The 19195-nt window shown below is 35.7% G+C and overlaps 1 protein-coding gene across 1 annotated transcript in view; it reads left to right on the top strand.

Annotated features, from left to right (window-relative positions):
- The window catches only part of NCALD (neurocalcin delta), a 382750-nt gene that overhangs the window by 77182 nt on the left and 286373 nt on the right, over positions 1-19195 (top strand). The gene's annotated exons all lie outside the window — the stretch shown is intronic.

The following is a 19195-nucleotide window of genomic DNA, read 5'->3' as shown; positions in this document are numbered from 1 at the left end:
TCAATCAAGTAACTATGTGTTATTAACATTGAAAAAAATTATTGATGATAGTGTAGGTCAACTCTTTGAATGAAATTTTCCATTTGAATATATTCTAATAATAATAACTGCCACAGTAATATGTGCTTCATCGCAAGGTGCTATATAACCACAAGCTGTTGTGATTAGTATATTGGTACATTTGCTATTTATTTCCTCGGCATTATGCTCTTTGCCTATGGAAAGCAGCATCTCATTTACCTTCATCTCTGTTTGGCTTTAGATTAGGGCTTTATGCTCTCAAAAGTATTAATTTTTCTTTTCATCACCCATCTGCTTAATAGTTATTTTCTCATTTCTGACAGGCTTGTTATGCTGACATGCCTGTATCTAAATAGAATGTCTATATTTGATTGCATTGTTTGCCATTTTGTGTTTTTCCCTATTTGTTTAATTAGAATTCAGAAAGCGCACAGAACCTGAGCCCTCTCAATAAATACTGTAATCAAAATCAGTTACAAAAATTGCTATAAGCCAACCTAAGCATTTATATCTGGCACCAAGATATAATAAGAAATCTTTTCTGTTCTAACAAGGTCTCACATATTTATTTACTTATTCTGATGCCTATAAATGATTTCATCATGTTGATTTGAATTCCCAATTTAATGTTTACATAAGGGTCTTAGCCCATCCATACTGTGTGAGAGGGCCAGTTCTGAAGTGAGAGAAACCTGGGTTCAAATCCTGCCTCTCAACATATTAGCTATGTTACCAAGAGTAGGTTACTTAGATTCTCAATTGTTCTAAGATACCCGTTAAGATACAAAATTACAGCCAAGTTGCCATACTGTATAAATGGAGGAAGTTTCCATACTGTAAGTTTACCATACTCATAAAATCACAAGTATAGCCCCCATAATTCTTTCAGAAGTACTGCGTGTAATATATACATATAGGTAGAGACATCCACAATTTATTTATAACTCCTTTGGAACTTTTCGGTTGCCCAATTCATTGATCCAATAAATATTCTCTATAAAGTATGAACTCTATGCTAAGCTTGTACTACTACACTAAGAATTCAAGTGGAGAAATCTAAAAAAAAAGTTTGCATGTGAAGATACACACACAAACAAGAATATATAGAATATTGTGTATTTATGTTTGTATTTTTGCATGTGCATTTATTCAGAATAGGGACTGGAACTATAATTTCACCAATATAGGGAACTTCCAGGTAAGGAATCTCCTTCTACCAAGGCAGGTAGGCATCTTCTCTCCAATTTAATCTAGAGAGTGGCCTGGAACAATGAGCCAAGTAACTTTTTTTGTGATCACATGGCCAGTTTATGTCAGAATCAGGACTTGAACTCAGGTTCCATGGATTCTAGCCATTTTGCCATACTGCTTTTCAGGCGTGTGTGTGTGTGTGTGTGTGTGTGTGTGTGTGTGTGTATAATAGTATCTATTTAGTACAACAGTATTTAGTTGTATGCATATACACATATATTCATACCTATTTATTTCTGCATGTCATTGTCTTCCTCTCTAAAATGAGTCAATGCTAAATTATATCTTCCATTCTATTAATCTCTCAATAAATACAGATAGGGTGAGACTATATTATTTTACACTGGTATGCCATCAGTTTATTTAAAGTAGACCAGGGGTTACTAAGGCATGAATCTCTGTTCCTATAGTTTTGGCTGTTGTGGAATCTGCTACATTTCTAAATACTCCATTTCATTAAGTAGTAAGTTAATTAGAAGATTGCCTGCAGAGTTTAACTTATGAAACCATTTACCCATTATTGGCACCTTGAATTCATTCATTTTTACATTCATTCATTCATTCAAAAATGCCCATGACATTATTTTTAGCTCTTGAAGATAGGGTGTTTTTGTCTGCCTTTCTCTCTTTCTGATTTAATTAAGGAGTTCTGAAGATACTACTATTGTCAGTGAGCTGTCTACGGAAGAGGACATCCTTGTGTTGTACTATTTTAGCCTAAGAGAACTACAGAATTTCCAGTTGGTTTCCACCATGTCTGTATATCATCAGGATCTTTTGATGACCTTTCAAATCATGCTTTGGGTTATTTGGGGTCTAACATTGTAGTATTGAAATCCTCATTTCTGAGTGAGATGAATCACCACCAGCTGTATTTAGATAAATCCATCTAGAAACTGGTTTCTGTTAGTCCTTTGTTTTGATGTACCCATTTTTCCTTCCTTCCCAAAGTTGCTCTGCATGGGAATTGCCTTCTGTTGTATATTTTTGTTTTGTTTTGTTTTAAACAGCATTTCAGAAAACTTCTCAGTAGGAATTGACCTTTCAAGACAGAACCTCTTTCCAGGGAGGTTATGACATTAACATCTGCAATTCATATCACCATCCATCCTATCATTTGTACTGAAACACCACATTTAATTTTTTTTTGTTAAGTTTTTCAGTTATGTTTGACTCTTGCTTAGGGTAATACAGCTAGTCTTTAAGCAAGATTTGTTCTCTGGTCTTCCTGACTCCAGGCCTTAGTACTCTAGGGATTGTGCCATCTAGCTCCAAGCTCTGAAGTGTCTTCCAGTTTAACTTGTGCCTTCTTAGTGGTTACTTATATATCCAACATTTCTCAATGGGAGCCTTTTGAGCCTAAGTGCTACTTTGAATGATGTCCAAGCTTTCCTCCCTTCTACCTTACCTGAACCTGGACCAGGTGCACAAAGAAGTTTATACTTCTTTTCATTCCCATAATACTTAGCATAGAGTACATCATCAATAAATCTTTGTTGATAGATTGATGGAGAGTGATACTACATAGAACAAGGACGATTTAATTTTTTTCATCAATGACTTAGATGATGGAAGAAAAAGTTTCCTTATCATAATAGCTCTCTTGCTGTGGATTGACTCTTCTATGGATGCTCTCTCTTCCATCATCCAAGTGATTCATATTATAGAGAAAAGGATTAGAATTTTAGAAGACTAAAAGAAAATTCAAATAATTTAAGGAAGTGAGTAGACTGAGAACCTGAAGTTTGGAAGAGAGGGCTATTGCTTGGGGAGAAAAATTCAAGATTAGGAATGATAGCATCTGTTTATAAACAACTGAGAATTTACTGACTTAGGGCTAAAGTGAACCCTGAAAGCCATTCAGTTCAGTCCTCTAATTTTATAGATGAGAAAACTGAGGCCTAGAGAAGTGAAGTGATTTGCTACTTACTGTAGTATCTAGAACTTGATAATTGACTTATTGTCCAATATCACCCAAAAAGTTAGTGACAGAGTTAGTGTTTGAACCCAGGTTCTCTGAGTCCAATTCCTGAGTTCTTTCCTATGCTAATTTCTATATTTGCATATTTTATTCATTTTTCCATTTATCAACTTTTGGGACCTTTCTGCAAGGAGAAAGTTGAGTACTCAAGCAGAATGAATCCCAGTCAATAAAACAGATGTAACATAAATTTAGGTATCTATTAACTCAATTAAACTTGGATCTCTACAAGCCACATGTTGACTTAAAACTCACAAATTAACATTATTTATATATATTATAGTTTAAAAAACATTTCCCAATTACATTTTAATCTGGTTAGAGAGAACTCAAGCTTTAATTTAGCAGTAAACTGTAACTGCCCACCAAGGCTACTGATTGCCAGGGCCATACATAACAATCTTCCCCAGATACACATGAACATGAGCCAATGTTAAAGTGCTAAAAAGCCTTTATTTATTGATAATCTCAGCAGGGGTTAGCAGGAAGTATGAGCAAGTTTATGTATGTCTCTGTGTCTCTCTCTCTCTGCATCTCTGAATCTCTCTATTTCTCTCTGCATCCTTTGCCTATGGACTCAAAACCGGCTATTTATATCTACTCTCGTCTGGAATTACCCTGTACCTAGCCCACTCAGCACTGTGTAGGTGGATCCGTAGAAGGGAGACACCTGGAGTCAGTGCTGCATCCTAAGAAAAGATCTAGCAAGAGGACCCATCCCTTGCCATCTCAAGGAACCTTTAACACCTATAAGACACAACTTCCTGCCTCAGAGGCCAAGCCCCTTTTTACCTCCTGAGTCCACCCTACCAGCTGACATGGCATACATGGCAATTCTCAGAAGGAAAGTCCCTAACAATAAACTATGAGTTTGAGATCTCTGACTTAAATGGGAAGAAGAGAAGAAATTCTAATTCAGAAAAAAACTTGCAAATCCATTAAAATGAAATTCAGAAAAAAACTTGCAAATCCATTAAAATGAAATTTTAAAATGAAGGGTACACAAATCATAAAGAAGAATATGCAAGCATTCATTCTTGTGGGTTGGTTAGAGTTAGATCTCTTGATGCAGAGTGCCATTTATAATAGCTTTTCTTTCAGAGCCACCAGGAAAAAGAGATAGAGAGGGGGAGGGCAAAAGGAAGGAGGAATTGTCTCTAGGTGATCCTTTGTGCATTGGAGAAAAGACAACTTTCCATTATTTCAGTTTTGTTGGGTTACAGGTAATATTATCATTTGTCTAATTAGAATCCCTATTGCCTGCTTCATACCTATTCTTGAAGACTGGATGCTTCTGTATTCCAAATTCCATTTTATATTTAACTGTCATTAGCTCCATTTTAAAGGACTAGCTAGATTAGAACTGGGAAGGTCTGGCCTTTTTAACATCAGAAAGCTGCATCCTCAATCTGGTTATATGGTCCATTGCAACTTCTTTTTTCTAAAACCTCTTATTTTAACTAGAATTTAGAAACATGTAATGATGCATGTAATCAGTACATTGATAATGACAATATTGGCTATTAAGGAGCCAAGGGTCTAATGTTCTTTAAAATAGTGACATATAAAGATAGAAGCAACAGTAAAAGAGTTTATATTTTACTTGAATGTTTTAACATGAGCATAAATGCACATAATCCTGTGAATAAGAATGAGAGCAGATGAAAAGGTCTAAGAATATGTTAGGAGGAGAGAGTACTAATTAATAGCTGTAAGCATCGAGAAGAATACTGAGATGATTTATGAACTGAGCTTTGGAGCAATATAAAGAATTTTAAAGGTGGAAATAAGGAAATAGTGAATTGCAGTCATGAGAAATGGCTTGTACCTGAGAACTCTGTATAGCAGCGGTAAATAATAATAATAGTAATGATAATGGTTACTATTTGCATAGTGTTTTAATGTATATAGAACACTTTACAAATATTATCTCATTTGATCCTCACAACAACCCTATTTACACATGGGGAAACCAATGCTTAGATAAGTAGGGTGACTTGCCCGGAATCACACAAATTAATTAGTATATGATGAAAGATTTAATCTGGGCCTTTCTGACTTCAGGTTTGGCATTGGATCCCCTGTGCTACCTTACTGACCCTCAGTAACACTTCATCTGAATTATTATTCTGATTTTCATTATGGCACAGAGGTGATCTATGAATTCATGTTCTGTTTTTTGATGTAGTTGTACTGGTTTTTTGTAATCCTTGCTTCCTTTTCTAGCTATTCACTAACCATTCCTTTAATAATATTTCATGGATTTATACCAGGAATCAAAGAAGTTTAATGATTTGTAGTTTGCAGACTCCATTCTCTTCCTAAAAAGAAAAAAACAACCCAGAAAACAGATTTAAAACACTTCACTATTGTTGACTTCATGTTCATCTTCTATCAGATGACTGAATTGGCCTGGCTGATCATTGAGGCACCTCTGAGCTTTATAACTGAGATTGACTAGATTGTTCCATGTTTGCAATAAAGAAGGAAATAGTAAGCCACTCCATTATCTTTTCCAAAATAAACAAACAAAAAAGTCCAAATGGGATTATGAAGAGTCAGACAAGGCTGAAAAGGCAGACCAAGAAGCAAAATGATCCTGAAGGTCAAATATTTGCAAAGAAAAGGCAGTGTGTAGGCTTGGTAGCTTTTCATGTGGTCTCCTCTAAAATAAAAGCATATTTGTGACATAACCTGTGAAGTGCTTAGTGATATTAGAGAATAAATTATGAAGACTGATCCCAGTGTGGGTTAAGCCTGCATTATAATTACTATTAAACTAGTAAAATCCAGCTCCTAGTTGTCTATGGAGAAAAAGGGCAAAAGTTAGTTAAACCTTCAGAGCCAATGGATGATGAATGTCCTAGTATCACTGATCCTTAGTTTCATCTTTTTTTCCCATCCATCCTTTTATCAGAATTTCAAAGAAGCCAGAATGGTTACTTTCCCTCCTACCCCTTTCCAACCTCCAACCGCTTTCCATCCTCCAACATATTTTCTTCTCTTCAGTTCCACTCTCCGAAGGAGGGAGAATCACCAGGGCTGATGTGGTAAAGAGGAAGGCAGGTAGAATAGAAACAAAGACTTTAGATAATCTATAAACTGTATAATCTGTCCCCCAGCCCTAATAATTAAACTTGTTAGCACAGCAGGGAAGGCAAAGCAGCTGCTCTGAAGAGGCGGAAGGGAGCAGGTGGGCCATTTAGCTAGATCAAAAAGTTGACATTACTGCCTACACAAAGGCAGTGCTTAAGCAGAGTTTTTAAGGTAGAAAGCAAGCACTGAATTTTCTGGTATGTTGGAACTTTTTTTTTTTTTAATTTGATAAAACCCTGTTGTTCCTGAGTAATTACAGGCAATGAGAAGAGAAGGTTTTAAGCCAGGTAGGAATAAGACACAAAGTGAAGTGTAACTGCAGTAATCTTGAGGTACCTAGACATTCCCCATTTTGGGGGGAAATGTGTTTGATCCACTGGTTCATTGACCCCTTTGGGAAAGTTGGTAATAGAGTGAGATAAACATCTCTGCTATTTATTACTTGGGTGCTCTCTCTCTGTGAAAAGATATTGATAGTCAGATGACACTCATTTATCAAAAGCTCTAGTATCCTATACATTGAGAGCACAATTCCTGTCCTTGAGGAGCTCACAATCCAGTGTGACAGACAGCATGCCAATAATTACATACAAGTGAACTATCTAGAAGTTATGTTGGATGAGGCAGCCTATGAGCTCCTTTTGGCTCTAAACCTTGATGCTATGATCCCCATAAGTGCAGTGGGTTCAAAGCCACACTAGAATGTGGGGATAAGCCACCACCTCAGTCTTAGAATATTCTTGGGTCAGAAGTAGATAGGTTTTCTCTATTTTCCATGCCTTATCTTGGTTTCTATTCAACTTTTACATTTAAAAATTTTTTTAAATAAGTTTTATTTTTATTTTATGAAATAAAACAAGCATTTGCATAACATAGTATGATAGAAAGATGATTGTACACATGTGTGTGTGTCTGTATATATAAAATTATCCTATACATACTTCTATTTATCAGTTCTTTCTCTGGATGCAGATGACATCTTTCTTCATTTGTCCTTTCTAATTGATTTGGATATTTATAATACACAATAATTTATTCACGCAAAGTCATTCTTAAAACAATATTGCTGTTACTACATGCAATATTCTCCTGGTGCTGATCAGTTCATTCTTCATTATTTCTTGCAAGTCTTTCTAAACTCATTGAGCTAATTTCTTAGAATGAGAAAAAATAAAAAAATAAAAGCAATTCAAAAAAATTATGAGTTCTACTTACTTAAGTTTCAATACTTTCATGCTAGAGCTGTCTTGTAACAGCTGGTCAAGGTACAGTTGAGTGGCAGAATGCATCCTGGAATCAATTATCTTTGCTTATATAATTGATTCCGATATGGTAAAATTTCATTAATTCAAAGCTGTCATTCTCAATTTGTGATAATTAGATTGGAAATGAAGTTTACATTTTTAACCATAATTATAATGATTTGCAAAATGAATTAGTAGAATAAATGAGAGGTTTTGAACTGGGGTCTGTGAACTTGTCTTTAAAAAAATATTTCATTATAATTGAGGTAACTAAGGGGCTCAGTGAACAAAGAGTTAGGCCTGGAGTCAGGAAGAGCTGAATTCCAATTCCACCTCAGGCACTTAGTGGGTTTGCTACGCTATGCAAATCCCTCTGCTTACTTCAGTTTCCTCAACTGTAAAATTGGGATAATAATAGCTCCCACCTCACAGGATTGTTGTGGGGATCAAATGAGATATTAGCAAAGTGCTTAGCACAGTAATGGCATGTAATAGGTATTATATAAATTCTAGCTACTATTGTTATTATTGTGTTTCCTTTGTCATCCTATGTGTTTTATTTTATACAATTAGAAACATTATTCTGAGAAGGGAATACATAGGCTTTACCAAATGGCTAAAAGGGGTGCATGGCACTCAAAAAAACTTCTTGGTATTAGAAGTATTGTTCATTTACTTAAAAGAACAAAATTTGAATGAAATCTTAAAATCTTAGAGTTGGAAGAGGCCTTAGTTGTCGTCTTGTTCAAACTCTACCCATCTACAACATTCTCATGAGTGATTATGTAAGTTGTGTTAAATACCTCCAGTTAAGATAAACTCACTGTCCTTTCTGTTTCTGAATGGTATTTATTGTCTGGATTTAAAAAAAAAAAGAGTTGTTTTCCTTTGCACTAATGACATTATTAAATATGTTAACTCCCCATTCTGTTGACTTCAATCTGTAGAAGTTCATGTAAGTTTTCCAAAACTTTCCAACTCTTCATGACCCCACTTGGGGTTTCCTTGGCAAAAAGAACTGGAAAGGTTTGCCATTTCCTTCTCCTCATTTTACAGATGAAGAAACTGAGGCAAATAGGGTTAAGTGACTTATCCAGGATCACACAGCTATTAAGTAAACAGTCATCTTCCTGACTACAGGGCTAGCAATTTTTTCTTTTGAACACAAAGAAATCTATCCATATTTTCTCTTGTAAAGAACTATATTATACCTTGTAGCCTCCACCAGCACCAGCACTACAAAAACCCACTCAGTGATCTAGAAATCTCAGAGAAATCATAAAGCTACTTTTTATTTACATCTTAAAGCAAAGACCCATCTCTTTGCCCCAGCCCTGGAGTAGCAGTAAGGGCTGAATCCCAGATGATTCTGATGAACCAATCCCATTCAGTTTATAAGGATACCCAGTGCCCTTCATACCCCACAAAGAGCATTCTCTCAGGACATAGGCACCAAGATTTTGAGTCCGAGATGCCCCACTGCTATTATTTACCTTCATTATAATGGCAGTGTGATCATTTGACCCATGTTTACCCAAGACTTGAGGGAATCTCCTTTTGTCTTCTTGGCAACAACCCTTTGGTGCTCATACCCCAGTGGATCAGCTCATCCTTTTACTGTTTGGGGCCCATTGTTGCTATATTATCCTTCTGGTTTGCTTCCCTCGAGTTAGTATCTGGTCAGTTAACTGGGTCATTCTATCCAGGTCCTATCCTGAATCTTCCTGTATTTATTGAGATAAGATGCTATGAAGAAGAAAGCTCATTTTTTTTCCCCCCACCATAAAAGGTAAAGAAGGCAAGATCACCTTCTTGGCCATCTCCATGCCATGTTTTCTCTATTGGGACCAGCATTTTCAACTCCTACCCACCTCAACTTTAAAATCTTAAACTCTGATTGATGAAACTTTTTCTTCACCCTGCCTGGAACTAGGCGAACTAGTCCCCTACTTTACCTCCTGACTTTTTCTATCATCTTCTCCTCAAGCTTCCCAAACTTTTGAGTTTACTTCTGTCTTCTCCTAATAGGATATGAGCTCTTTTAAGTCAGGGATTGGCTTGTTGACATATATATATTTGTTGTTGCTATTCCTAGAACTTAACAATGCCATATAAAGATTAGCTATTATTATTAAATCTGTCTCTGGATTGATCACTTGATTTTTCATTGACTCTACCTTTACTGACACTACTCTAAGGGGCAGCAAGGTTGCACAGTGGATAGAGCATTGTTCTGGGAGTCAGAAAGTCTCATCTTTCTGAATTAAAATCCAGCTCTATAGGAATTTGTTAGTTATGTGACTTTGGCAAATCACCTAATCCTGTTTGTTTTACTTTTTTCCTCTGTAAAATGGACTGGAGAAGGACATGGCAAAGCACTCTAGTATCTTTGGCAAGAAAATCTTAAAAGGGATCAGGAAAAGTTGGACATAACTGAAATGAGCGAACAAAATAATCAAGTGTAAAAAAAGCAACCAGCATATTGTTTTGTTTTGTTTATTTTTGAAATGTTTTGTGGGCTCTGTTGTTACACGTTTAAAAATGCTCTGTCAGATAAAATGGAAACAAAAAAGAAAATCCAAAATCAAACAGTTTTGGATAGCAGCAGGGACAGGTTTCTGATCTGTGGGCTTGTCAGGGAAAACTAGCCCTTTAGGGAACATACTAAAAAGTACCACCTGACATTCTTGAAACCTTAATAATCATTCTCCTTTACCTAACTCTGAAGCCTCTTTGGCTTTTCCTGGGAGACATTCAGCATTTGTTGCTGGATAGAGGAGACAAATGAATTTCAGGAAATTTGATGAAATGATTATAGGGATTCTAGGCTGACTCACCACTCAGTTTGGGCTGTCACTTGGTACACAAAATGTCAGCCATAAAACAAGCCCTTTCTGACTCAACATGAAGCACGATTCCATTTTTAAGTGGCTACCCATCAGTCCAAGATTGTACTCCCTGGTACCTTCATTCCAGGATACATTAGAGTGTGTGTGTGTGTGTGTGTGTGTGTGTGTGTGTGTGTGTGTGAGAGAGAGAGAGAGAGAGAGAGAGACAGACAGACAGACAGACAGACAGACAAACAGGGAGGGGGAAGAAGAGGAAGAAGAGAGACACCCAGAGACAGAGAGTCAGACAAAGAGACAGAGATAGACACCCCCACACATACACAAAGGAAAGATTGAGACGGAGACTGAGAAAGATAGAGAAAGAAAGAGAGGTTTTGTTTTTGTAACTGAAAATATTTTAGAAATTGTGTTCATGATAACATGAAACTTCTACTTTTCCAGAGATGGAAATAGAACTTTGTTAGTCTGATCTTAAGACCCAGGAGTGTGTTCATTCAAGTCAACAAAAAGAGGAAACATGCCCAGTTTAGTAAACGAACGAGAAATTATTTTTGGCACTGGAGATGTAAAGAAAAAACCCCAACCCCTACCCTTAAGGAGTTTACTTATGCATTTAGAGTTGTATACAAAATATGTACAAAGTAGATGTGAGATAATCTTAGATGAAAGACTAATGTAGCTGGGGATCAACAAATGGTCTTATGAAAAGACGTCCTTGGCCTAAATCTTGAAGGAAACTAGGAATTCTAGGGCGTTGAGATCATCATCATCCTTTTGTTCTTGTTATTGTCCAATCACCATGTGACTTAAATTTCTTTGATTTGGTTTCTTCATCTATGAAATAAAATGTTGTGCAAATAGGAACTGTAGTAACTAACCAAAAGGCTTATGCTTTTCATAATTAATGAGACTTTAGAAACATCTATTGACACATTTTTTTCCAGCCATATCTATGTACACATGGAATATTCCCGTTTGGTAATAATCTCTGGGAATATAATGGATAAACATGTAGATAATATACTTAATTAATAATATCGCTTTAAAATTTAAAAAGTATTTTATTAATGTTATTTTGTCCTCAAAACAACCCTAGGAGGTAGGTGCTATTATCATTCCTATTTTGTAGATAAGGAAAATGAGGTAGACTAAGTTGTCCAGAGTCATAGAGCTATTAAATGCCTGAGGTTGGATTTTAATTCATGTCTTCCTGATGTTTATGCCCACAACTCTATCCACCTACCTCCTCTTAGAAGCTGATATTAAATATTCATAGGCTCACACATTCTGAAGGGATGTTGCATCTAACCCAAACTCATCATTTTACAGATAAGGAACCTAAGGTACAGAAGTGACTTACCTGAGGCCATACTGTTAATAGGTATCAAAACCAGAACTTGAATCCAGTCTTTGTAAATATGGAAAATGTTCTTGACCTGAAGTCAGATTGTTTTTGAATCCCATCTCTGACTTTCTTCTTTTGCAGTTATGGACAAATTACTGAACCTTACTGAGACTGTTTTTTTCATCTGTACAACTGGAATAATGACATCTAACCTGTTTAATTCATAGAGCTGTTGTGAAAAAGTTACTGCTTTGAAACTCTGAATGCACTTTGGTAATTTGATTATGAACATCTTATGTAGTGTATATAAAATAGTCTATTAACCTTAAGCTGTATATAAATACAAGCTATTATTAAACACAAAGAAAAATTGCTTTCTCTTCAGGAGTAAAGTTTTGTTTACCAAGGATGGCACAACAGACTACCTACAGAATATGTTTTCTATAATTCTTTTTTACATAAAAAAGTAAGCATCTTACCTCCTCAGCCTAATGTTGGACATTAGCCTATGGTATTCTATTATCTCTAGTGTAGACTTCAGAATGATTGGTGATAGTGAGTGATGATAAAACATTTTATGTAGAATTGTTTCTTAATCTATAATGGCTTTTTGGGGACACAGGGAATGCCTTGTAGTTTTTATCTATTGTCATGGAGAAGAGACAGAGAGTGCACATAGCATTTTCTGAGATTTCCTCCACTTCTGTTAGAGGCATATAACTGCCACATTGTTGTAAGTATCCAAAAGGAGAAATGGACTAAAAGATAACTTCACAGAGATGTGTGAGTGGAAAGATGGGGATGCACATGTGGTCAAAAAATAGGGATAAATTATGGACAACTCATGCGCTCCACAGGTATCCTTATGAAGTATGCAAGTATGGATGAAAAAGCATATAATGAGCTATTAGTTTGTTCATTGTTAGAGTGCTGAGGATTCATATAAAAATGTCCCTCCTCTCAAGGAACTCACAGCAGGGGTCCTCAAACTACTTCCCACGGCCAGATGTGGCAGCTGAGGACGTTTATCCCCCTCACCCAGGGCTATGAAGTTTCTTTATTTAAAGGCCCACAAAACAAAGTTTTTGATTTTACTATAGTCTGGCCCTCCAACAGTCTGAGGGATAATGAACTGGCCCCCTATTTATAAAGTTTGAGGACCCCTGAAATACAGCATATCAAGAGAAAGCAAAGAAAGTCTTACCCTCTCTGCCTCTCAGTGGTCTTATAGGAAGATATATTATAAGGTCTAGAATGGGCAGAAAAGAATGCATTATCATCTATATTGTTGGAGGGAACATCTGCATTGTTGAGATCAATTTTTTTTCAGAGATCAATTTTTTTCAGAGATCAATTTAAATAAAAATCCAGAACATGTCTAAACAATTCAGTTGGTGACTTGAAAAGTAGTGCATAATATCTGGAATAAATGATTTTAGCTTCTTATGTTTTCCCCTTTTCCTGCCTGACTCATGGTAGAGAAGAGCTTCACTAAAAGAATTGGAGTGGAGAGGAGAGGTGATCCTGTACAATTTACAAAGTAGGTATTTCTTCACAAAGAATGAAGAGTTTCCTCTGTTGTAAAGTCCTCTTGTTTTGTCTAACTACTCTCCCCCTACAGTTTTGATGAAGCATTTTAGAAACCTTTTTTATGGTTTTTAAATGTTGAAATCAAATGAAACTCAAAAGCTTTGAAGATGGCAGCTAGTTTTTGTTTAATTTTTTTTGTTTTGTTTTGTTCTCTCCCCCCCCCCCCCCTCCAACCCTTCCCCCTCCAGTCAGTTATTATTTTTTTTGGTAGGGTGGTGGTCTGGCTTTTGTTTCTGTAGAACACATTGTTAACACCCTGTGGTTTTCTTTGTTGTATGCAGAGTTCTCAAGTAGACCAGCTGCCTCTCTTTATAACTCCTGTCACCAACTCGATATTTTCCATAGGAACTGGCTTCACGTTTATTTGGGAGAAGTGAACTTTCTTTTCAGGGTAGTCTGTATTCTTGTGGTCTATAGACTCTCTTCCTCTCTTCATTCTCTGAGTTCAGTGCCTGAATGTTAGCTACTTATCAGAATCGGATCAACCCAAACCAGTATGTTCTTTGGTGTAACAAGTTATGCAGGTTCAAAGTTCATATTATCAGCCTCTTTGCGCAATGCTGAGTTGCTGCATAAAACAGATAGCAGCAGATGAAGAGAGAGTGCACTCAGTCTTTTGTGTGCCATTGAGGTCCGGCTTAAAACACGAATTCCGCTATTTAAAATTTCAAAAAATGAGAGATGTAGTTTTTGGTTTTTGCCTTCTACACAGAAATGTTGAGATATATTTATGGAGTCAGAGGTTCATAAATTTGGATCTGGAAGGTACCTTAGTTTTACTCACTTTGCCTTAAGCATATTGAGGTATTTTTGTCAGGTACATTATAGATCAACTCAGCTTAGCAGTAAAACCATCTCTGCAAACAATAGTTTTACCAAGAAATTTTTATGAATAGTTCCTGAAATAGAAAGAGCAAATTGAATTTCATAGTTCCAGAGTTGTGAGTTATTTCTAACATAATAAGTTTTTTTAATTTAATTTTTTAAATAATGGCACTTTTCCATTTGTTTCTATCCAGTGTCTCCCACAGATATTTTGCACTACTGTGAAAGTATGAACCAGAGTTCTGTGTGGATTGTGATCTATTTATTGTTTCTATATTTGCTTCAATATGTGAATGTCTATAATATTTCTTTTGCCTTATTGCTAAGTGAATGGTTATGTTTAAGATATAAAAGTGTCATTGTTAAAATGGCTGAGCTTGTGTGAGTGGGAAACATATTGGTAGGAGTTCTAGACCCAAAGTTAGAACATATTCCCTCACAGTACAGTAATTCCTACAACTCTTAGAGTTTGAGTGTAAATATGTGAAATTTTCAAAGAGAGAATCCCACATATTTACTCTTGAAACCTCTCTTTGAATCTAGACCTGCCAAAGCAAGGATAGTTTGGAATCAAAAAGCCAGCCAGAGAGTGATTTGTTGTCCACTAATCCCTTTGGATTAGTGCTATATAACATAGGCGCCCATTCCTTACACCTATAACATGACCTTGAAAAATGTTTTATTTGTTTTTTTCCAGCATGGATCTTTATTTTCATGAGTGAAATGATTTAATCTGTCCATGAGAAATCTTAATCACATTAGATAAAGAAGCTGATGTTGAAAATTAATTTTAGTGGAGATTCTTGTATTTAAGGCGAGAGACCATTTTCATTAAACTCATTTGTCATACTTTTACTCCTTGTCCCCTAAAGGGCACAAGTTAGTGTGATGAAATGGAAAGAGTACTAGACTTGATATCAGAGGATCAGGGTTTGAATCCTAACTTTCTCTTACTATCTGTATGAGCTTTGATGATTTTCTGTGTCTCAGTTTCCCCATCTACAAGATAAAAGGTTTGGGTCCTTGGATATAATGTTAAAGATCCATTAATCTCTACAGCTATTGTTAAAGATCCATTAATCTCTACAGCTATTCCTATGCCCCAAATACATTATGAACAATCCTGTTTGCCATATTATCCAAAGAACTTAATGTATACAGGTATATTATTTTTTCATTTTGTTCCTAAATTTTTGCTGCCCTCTTTAATATTTGTAAGAACCATAGACATCAGTTGATATTAAAATCAGATGACTTTTCTTTAAATCCTCTGATAAAAGGAATATTCTTTGGGTTTAACCAGAACTTTAAATGTATGAATTTAGCAGCAATACATTGCTATTAAAATAGCAATTCATTCTGTTCCATTTATTATTATTCATGTTTCATTTAAGATCCTAACTGATGAGCTCATTTTAGGGGGGGAAGTTACTAATCTTCTTATTAGAAAATGTTTTTTTCTTATGCTGTAAGACCATTTCTAACTATTATTTATTTCATATGTTTTTCAAATTTCAGAGTTAGAACATTTTGAGCATTTTCTCCCCTACAAAAGCCACTTAGCAACAAATAGACTGAATTGTTGAAATTTATGAGCAGCCCATCCGTGCTGTCCAGCTTGACCCTTCATTCATCTAAAGACTGTGTTTTCTGCAGCAGCTGACCAATTAGGCCCCACACCATTTATTCTCTATATTGTGGTGTTTTATACTGTCCTTTGTCTGAACCTCAGGCCTGCCTAATTCTGGATTTGGATTATCTCCTGGTCTAGCAGCTGTTCTTATTGTGTGGTGTTTGCCCTCCTGGCTTCTAAAATCCAGCTATGTTTATAGTGTTGACATAAGCTATTAAAAATAAAAGCCTGTTGAGGGTACTGAAGGAGTGGTGGATGCTCAGGTAGAAGAAGAATCCTGTGAAGTCAGTCAGAGTTACCAAGTTTGGCTTTTAGAATCTTTGGTTGGAAGGGTTCTTTATGCATGGGGGTCCCTCACTATCCTCAGTAATTCATTACAAAGTTGACCTCCCCTTAGTGTCAGGAAGTTCTTTTTAATATCAGTCCCAATCCTTTCCTTTTGTAGTCTACAATAATTTCCTCTGACTCTCTTCTATTCTCGAGGGATCTTTAAATCAGTGATTATTACCATTATTTAAGAGGTGCTTGTGGATTTCATTTCCACCTGCAGTGTTCTGAATGCTCTTCTGAGTATTCTTACTTTAAATAGTAAAATGGAACAAAGTCTTTTGTGCTCAGGGAGTTAGGTAAGTTTTCAGAGAAGTGTAACTTCATCCTTGAGCTCCACTTTGCCTGGAAAATGTCCAAAAGCTTATGACAGCTCTTTTCATACCTTTTCCTGTAGGCAGTCTTTTATGTTGTCAGTTTATTTTCCTTTTCTAGTATGAATATTGGTGCCTTTGCATGCCTTCTTAACATTATGGGGTGGTGATTCAGTATTTTGATTTTTTTCTAACTTGGGCATATGATTTTACCAGCAGAGGTGGGTCACTGTCTCTATCAGCCCTTTCTCTGAAATTTTTAGTCCTACAGAGTTTACTGGGGACACCACGAGGTAAAATAACTTGCCTAAGAACCTACAGTGATTATATATCAAAGATGAGGCTTGAGTCTGGGTGTTTTAGGTCCCAAATGTCATTCTCTACCCAACTCACTATATTGTATGTATGTGTAAGTGATTTTAATTTCTTTGCCCAGTCCTATTTTGATTTTACCAATTCAGAATTTATGATCATTTGGTCATAGTTTAATTTTTTTGCTAATTAGGACCTTAAGTAGGTTGAGGCAATCAGGGTTTTGAGCCAGGAATCCATGGAATTCATTTCCTTCCTAGAGCATTCCAGAAGAGCAATACTGTCTGGTGAATGGACTGCCTCTTTTCAAGACTGTACGCAATTGGGGCAAACTGAATTCCTCGCCAAATGCCCCATACCCAAATAAATTTAACCTGAATGACAGAATTCCTAGTTAAAGCTTTAAAAGTTTTCTTATTTAATTTCATTTCCTATTAAAAGTTATTTTTTTAAAAAATGTTTTGCTAAGAAAATTGATACTTTAAACAAGAATGGGATTATTAGCAATGTTAAATCTACTTAATTTTGGGGGTAATCCAGCATCCTTTATAATATATTAAAATTGGAAGGTTGATAGGGCTCTGTAGTCAATCAATCACTCAATCAATAAACATTTATTAAACACTTATTACATGCAGGCACTGTGCAAAATATGGGAGATATGAAAAAAGGCAAAAGACAGTCCCTGCTTTTAAGGAATTTACTATTTAATGGGGGAGACAACACACAAATTCATACAAAGCAAGCTATATAAATAAATAATTTATTTAGGAATATTCTAAATAGGAATGACAACTAGGATAAGTTTATCCTAAACAGGATAAATAGGAAATAATTGAGAGTGGGAAGGTATTAAAATTAAGAGATTGGGGAAGACTTCCTATAGAAGGTGGAATTTTAGTTGGGATTTAAAGGGAGCCAGAGAGGTCAGTAGTTGGAGTGGAGGAGGGAGAGTATTTCTAGGCATGGGGCGTAATGACAGAAAATGCCCACAGCTAGGAGATGGAGAGTGTCTTATTCTTGGAACCATCTCATTTACCAATGAGGCACAAAGAAATGTAATTTTTTACTGGACTTACTTGACAGTTTCACACAGGAAATGACTGAGCTTTCAGTACTTGTGTCTTGGTCTTTTAATTCTAAGAATAGTGTTCATTATGTCATTATAGACATAACAATCCTTAATTATGACAGTACATTTAATAGACTGCCCAGGTGTAATTCCCCCCCCCCCCCAATTTATTGTCATGTTACTGGAACTTTTAAAAGTGTACTTTTAAAATGTCCTGTAATTCTGACATGTAACTGCCTTTAAAAGCTTTTCTTCAAGGGGCCTACATCAAAAGAGGTTTTTATCACAGTTCAAAACATTGTATTGAATTAACTTAAAACATTATTGTTATCAGAATAGAACACTAGTGGTATTTTATATACCACTAGTTTGGAAATTTCCTTTGTCTGTCCTTATTTCTGGCTTCTTGGAACTATTTTGCTGATAGTTGAATGAGAATAATCAGCTATTCCTGAGCTTAGTGACTTCCTTTATTAATATGATCTTACATTATAGCTGTGCTCTCATTCACTTTTATTTGGTTATGGAAATGTAGCAGGTCATCCCTGCCATTTATGAATGATTCTGGCAATGTTTTATAGAATTCTAAATCTACAATTGCTGGGAGGGATCTCAGAGGCTACATAGTCCAATATCCTCATTTTCCATATGAGAACTTGGATGCCTCACAGAAGTAAAGTGACTTATTCAAAATCACACGAGTAGCAAGTTCCTTAGTTGAGATTTCAATCCAGGACTTCTGCCAGAGCTATTATTACTATATCACACACACACACACAAAAAAGCTTGTTATGGTTAATTGTCACAAGGAACATGATGATTTCAATCACCATCATATAAAGGAGTACCTGATTTAACAAAGTAATTTAAAAACATTTTATGATTCACTATAATCTGTTTTTACCCAAATCCCTGACATTAATTAATTGTGTTGGAGAATGAAATCAATGATAAAGCAGTTTGGCAAGTCCTGCTTGACTGGTGGATTCAGGGTCATGTCCTCAGACTGACGTTTGTTATTCAGCCTATGAACGACTGATCTCTTCCACCCCAGGAAAGAGAATACACAGTAGTTTATTATCCATTAGGAAATTCCAGGGTATGAAATTACTTACTGACTATTCTTATTGGTACCAGAGAATTTTTGCCATGATTTTATTGTCAATAAAATAATAGCCTGTAATAGCCTAAAATGAAAAGAGTTGGAATTTTTTTTCTTTACATTTCTTACATTGTAGACTTACATTGAATTTTTCAAATACTTTTCAGGATTATAGTCTCTGAAATAAGAAAACAGTGCCACTTCAGAAATGAGAATGGGAAAGATATTAAAAG

This window comes from Sarcophilus harrisii, chromosome 1 (assembly GCF_902635505.1).
Source record: "Sarcophilus harrisii chromosome 1, mSarHar1.11, whole genome shotgun sequence".
Lineage (NCBI taxonomy): Eukaryota > Metazoa > Chordata > Mammalia > Dasyuromorphia > Dasyuridae > Sarcophilus > Sarcophilus harrisii.
Note: the sequence above shows the minus strand (reverse complement) of the source record. Positions and strands in the feature narration are given on the sequence as shown.